The 5,620-nt window shown below is 47.3% G+C and overlaps 1 long non-coding RNA gene across 2 annotated transcripts; it reads left to right on the forward strand.

The window, feature by feature from the left end:
* The first annotated feature begins 333 nt into the window (after positions 1–333).
* Positions 334–4,997, forward strand: LOC112079762 (uncharacterized). Of its 2 annotated transcripts, none has more exons than XR_011479371.1 (3): positions 334–469; positions 1,483–1,554; positions 4,943–4,997. It is a non-coding gene; the product is annotated as an uncharacterized lncRNA (long non-coding RNA). The 2 variants fall into 2 exon arrangements; XR_011479372.1 differs by having other exon boundaries at positions 448–465; positions 1,476–1,554.
* The last annotated feature ends 623 nt before the right edge of the window (positions 4,998–5,620 follow it).

Consider the following 5,620-nt stretch of genomic DNA (forward strand, 5'->3'; position numbering starts at 1 on the left):
CCAATGGAAATCATTCATGTTTTGTCCATCTCCTGTGTACTAGTTGTCTTACCTACTGTAGTCGGTGCCACCTAGTTTTTAAGTCTGAATCAAGAGAATCTACTTAGACATGTTAAGACGATTGCGTAAAACCACCAATAATATACAGCAAGGGTGTATATAAATGTATTCAACAACCCATAATGAAATGGTTATAATATTTTTTGTTCTACCTCTGATTTGTTCTGATGTGTATCCCAACCCTCTCTTCCTGTTCTCGTCCCATTTAGATGGGAGCCCAGGAGCCTCAGAGCTGATTCTCTCAGTCCTCCGTTTTAGCTCAGGGCTTGATCAGTCGGTCCTCTCCGTGGCCCAGGTAGGAACCTGCCCCCAGAGGAGAGCCTCAACCTCACACAGCTGGTACCTGAACCTGCGACCTGCTGGACAAGGAGAAGAAGCGACAAAGATGACAGTGATGAGATGTGAGTCGGTGTCAAGTTCATCATCGGATATAGGGTTTATAAAGGGGAGGTGTATAGAGGGCTGGGGAGGAGGAGGTGGAGCTGGAGGAGGGTGAGACTGGAGGGAGGGTGGAGACTGAGAGGAGGAGCGGTAGAGAACTGGAGGAGGAGCGGAGGGTAGAGACTGGAGGAGGAGAGGGTAGAGATTGGAGGCGAGGAGTAGAGACTTGGAGGAGCGGTAGAGACTGGGTAGGAGGAAGGAGGTAGAGACTGAGGAGGGTTAGAACTGGGGGGGTGGGAGAGAGACTGGAGGAGGAGGAGGAGTAGAGACTGGAGGAGGAGGAGGGTTAGAACTGAGGAGGAGGAGGGTAGAGACTGGGAGGAGGGTAGAGACTGAGGGGGGTGGGTGAGGAAGAGACGGAGGAGGAGGGTAGAGGGACTGAGAGGAGAGAGGAGGGTAGAGACTGGAGGGAGGAGGAGGGTAGAAGACTGAGGAGGAGCGAGGGTAGAGACTGGCGGTAGGGTGTGGGGAGGAGGAGTAGAGACTGGGAGGAGGGTAAGAGAGACGGAGGAGGAGGAGGTAAGAACTGGAGGAGGAGAGACGGGTAGCGACTGGAGAAGCGAGGAGGGTAGAGACTGGGGGTGGGAGGTAGAGAGACTGGGGGTTGGGAGGAGAGACTGAGGCAGGAGGTAGAGAGTTGGAGGAGGAGGAGGGTTTTAGAGACTGGAGGAGGGGTAGAGAAACTGGAGGAGGAGAGGATGGTGATAATTAGTGATGTAAACTGTTTTAATGTTCAGAAGATATGTAAAGAATGTTTTTATTTGTCGTCACCACTTGGTCGTTAACGTGAACCGTAGCTTGATTAAAACACATCAACAATTTGACCTCAACTTGCCTGCCGCATTGGACCGAGAAAAAGTTACATCTTGCTGGGGTACCACATTCTATGATTGCACTTTGGAGCATGGAGGACTGTGTCCAGTCACCCTTTTGACGGTCCTCTGCGTGTTTCAGAGTGTCTTCTGTTGCAGGAGAGGAGAGGTGATCCAACCCAGGACCAGGAGGAAGAAGAGGTGAACAAAGAGGACCCAGCAGATGCTGCATGGCCTTCAGGTTAAAACAAACATGGTGTTATTCCACTACTTCAGAAGTAAACAAAACATGGTTGTTATTCACTTCTTCAGTAAACAAACATCTTGTTAATTTTACTACTCAGTTAAACAAACATGGTGTCTAGTTCACAAACTTCAGGTAAACAAACATGGTGTTATTCAACTTCTTTCAGTAACACACATGGGTGTTTATTACACTTCTTCAAGGAAACCAAACATGGTGTTATTCACTCTTCAGGCGTAAACAAACATGTGTGGTTTATTCACTACTTCAGGGTAAACACCATGGTGTTATTCCACTTCTCAGTAAAACAAACATGGTGTATTCAACAACTTCTTTCAGGTAAACAACATGTGTTATTCCTTCTTCAGGTAAACAACATGGTGTTATTACTACTTCAGGTAAACACACATGTGTTATTCACACTTCAGGTTAAAAAAAACATGGTGTTATTCACTTCTCAGGTAAAACAAAACATGTGTATTCACTACTTCAGGTAAACAAACATGGTTTATTCACTAAACTTCAGGTAACAAACATGTGTTATTCACTTCTTCAGGGTTAAACAAACATGGTGTATTCACTTACTTCAGGTAAACAACATGGTGTTATTCACTACTTCAGGTTAAACAACAGGGTGTTATTCACTACTTCAGACACCAAAGCATGGTGTTATTCACTACTTCAGGTAACAAAACATGGTGTTATTCACGCTGCAGGTAAACAAACATGGGTTATTCACTACTTGCAGGTTAAACAAAACATGGTGTATTCACTACTCAGGTAACAAACATCCGTATTACTCACTCCTTCTAGGTAAACAACATGGTATTATTCAACTTCTATCAGGTAAACAAACATGGTGTTATTCACTATCTCAGGTAAACAAACATGTGTACTCACTTCTTCAGGTAAACAAACATAGGTGTTATTCACTACTTTCAGGTAACAAACATGGTGTTATTCCTACTTCAAGGTTAAACAAACATGGTGTTATTCACTTCTTCAAAAGGTAAACAAAACATGGTTAATTCACTACTTCAGGTAAACAAACAGGGTGTTATTCACTACTTCAGGTAAACAAACATGGTTGTATTCACTACTTCAAGCGTAAACAAACATAGGTATTACTCACTTCAAAGGGAAACAACATGTTATTATTTCACATCAGGGTAAACAAACATGGATTACTCACTTCTTCAGGGTAAACAAACATGGTATTTACTCACTCTTTTCAGGTAAACAAACTATGCTAATGTGTGTGTTGTAATTAGAGGTACAGAATATACATTCCATGTGGGGAAATTGCTATAATGGAAAACGGGGCCGTTGGAAAGTATTCTGATAATTAGCTTTTCAGGCCTCATCTGCGTTGTCTGGAGGCGACTGACTGACTTCATATCTCAGCAGTCATTCCTATTGAATCTTCTTATTTGGACGACCCTTTACCTCCAGGGTCGGTCCGTTTCTAGTTGGACGACCCCCGTTTCCCGAGGGTCGGGTTCTGTTTTCTAGTTTGGACGGACCCCCTTTCTCCAGGGTCGGTCTATGGTTTTCTAGTTGGGACGACCCCCGTTTCTCCAGCGGTCGGTGTCTGTTTTCTATGTTGGACGACCCCGTTTCTCCAGGGGTAGGGAAGTTCGGTCTGTTTTGTGTCTAGTTGGTACGACCCCGTTTCTCCAGGGTCGTCTGTTTTTTCTAGTTGACGGACCCCCGTTTACTCCAGGTCGGTCGTTTTCTAGTTGGACACCCGTTTCTCCAGGGTCGGTCTGTTTTTCTAGTTGGACGACCCCCGTTTCTCCAGGGTCGGTCTTGTTTTCTTATTGGACGACCCCCGTTTTCCAGGGTCGGTCTGTTTTTCTTAGTTGGACGACCCCCGTTTCTCCAGGGTCGGTCTGTTTGCTAGTTGGAACGACCCCCGTTTCTCCAGGGTCGGTCTGTTTTTTTCTAGTTGGACGACCCCCGTTTTCTCCAAGGGTCGGTTCTTGTTTCAGTTGGACGACCCCCGTTTCTCCAGGATCGGGTCTGTTTTCTAGTTGGACGACCCCCGTTTCTCCAGGGTCGGTCTGTCATCTAGTTGGACGAACCCCCGTTTCTCCAGGTCGTCTGTTATTCTAGTTGGACGACCCCCGTTTCTCCAAGGCTTCGGTCTGTTTTCTAGTTGGACGACCCCGTTTCTCACAGGGTCGGTACTGTTTTCTAGTTGGACGAACCTCCGTTTCTCCAGGGTCGGTTCAGTTTTTCTAGTTGAGGCACGACCCCGTTTCTTACCAGGGTCGGTCTGTTTTCTAGTTGGACGACCCCCGTTTATTCCAGGGTCGGTCTGTTTTCTAGTTTGCAACGACCCCCGTTTCTCCAGGGGTCGGTCGTTTTTCTAGTTGGACGACCCCCGTTTCTCCAGGGTCGGTTCTGCTTTTTCTAGTTGGACGGACCACCCCCCGTTTCTCCAGGGTCGGTCTGTTTCTAGTTGGACGAACCCGGTTTTCTCCAGGGTCGGTCTGTTTTTCTAGTTGGAACGACCCCCGTTTTCTCCAGCGAGCGGTCGGTCTAACAGTTTTCTAGTTGGACGACCCCCGTTTTCTCCAGGGTCGGTCTGTTTTCTTAGTTGGTACGAACCCCCGTTTCTCCCAGGGTCGTCTGTTTTACTAGTTGCGACGAACCCCCGTTTCTCAGGGTCGTTCTGTCTCATCTAGTTGGAGACCCCCGTTTCTCCAGGGAGTTCGGTTCTGTTTTTCTAAGTTTGGACGACCCCCGTTTCTCCAGGGTCGGTCTGTTTTCTAAGTTGGACGACCCCGTTTCTCCAGGGTCGGTTCTGGTTTTCTAGTTGACGACCCCCGTTTCGATCCAGGTCGGTCTGTTTTCTAGTTGGACGACCCCCCGTTTCTCCAGGGATCGGTTCTGTTCATCCTAGTTGGACGGGGACCCCCCCCCCGTTTCTCCAGGGTCGGTCTGTTTTTCCTAGTTTTACGCGACGACCCCGTTTCTCCAGGAGTCAGGTCTGTTTTTTCTTAGTGGACGACAACCCCTTTCTCCAGGGTCGGCTTCTGCTCAATCTAGTTGGATGACACCCGTTTTCTCCAGAGGTCGGCGCGGAGGGTGTATCGTTCTGTAATCTAGTTGGACGACCCCCGTTTCTCCAGGGAATCGCGTCTGTCATCTAGTTGGACGACCCCCGTTTTCTCCAGCGTCGTCCTGCTTTTCTAGTTGACGACCCCCGTTTCTCCAGGGTCGGTCTGTTCCATCTAGTTGGATGACCCCCGTTTCTCCAGGGTCGGTCTGTCATCTAGTTGGAGGACCCCCTGTTTCTCCAGGTCGGTCTGTCATCTATTTGAACAGACCCATTGATCAGTGAGGTGACTGTCTCTCTGCTTCCTCGGCCTCTCCTCAGCGAGTCATGGCCAAGACGGGAGCCGAGCAGGTCAGCTTGTTGGAGCATTGCCGAGGACAACAACAAGAAGCAGGCGGCCGCCAAAGTTCCTACAGTTTCCTTGGTTCTGAAAGAAACAGCAGGCTATCGAGCTCAGCCAGACCGAGCCTTACAGTGACATGTCGCTACAGCCGGACTAAGATCCATCTGGTTTAGAACACTGGCCTGTAGGTCCAAATGGAAACACTAGTTCCTATGACAGCGCCTTACTTTTGACCAGAGCCGTAAGGGACCCCTAGCGGTTCTGGTACAAAAGTAGGGCACTAATATATCATTTGCGAAATTTGTCTTTTTTCAACAATTTTTATGTTTAAGGTTATTTTTTTTTGGTTGCCATTTTTTTTGGGGCAGGGCGGGGGGTGGTGGAGGGTCGAAATGCTAACTTTTAAAAGGATGCTACTGTATCTCCACGCAGCTGAATCATGCAGTATTGTTGTTTTTTAAGGGAGAAATGCATTTATTCAGTATATTTATACTATTCCTGTTCGAGTTCCTTTTTCGATTTTGTTAAAGCTTTTCCGACCACACGTTGTTTTTTTTGGGGGGGGGGGGGTATTTGTAAAAAATAATACTTTCCGCAACTGATCTATAATGGACAAATTCATCAAAAAAGATTCATCAAATTTTAGTCTGCCAATC

The sequence above is a fragment of the Salvelinus sp. IW2-2015 genome, unplaced genomic scaffold (assembly GCF_002910315.2).
Source record: "Salvelinus sp. IW2-2015 unplaced genomic scaffold, ASM291031v2 Un_scaffold9383, whole genome shotgun sequence".
NCBI classification, from domain to species: Eukaryota; Metazoa; Chordata; class Actinopteri; order Salmoniformes; family Salmonidae; genus Salvelinus; species Salvelinus sp. IW2-2015.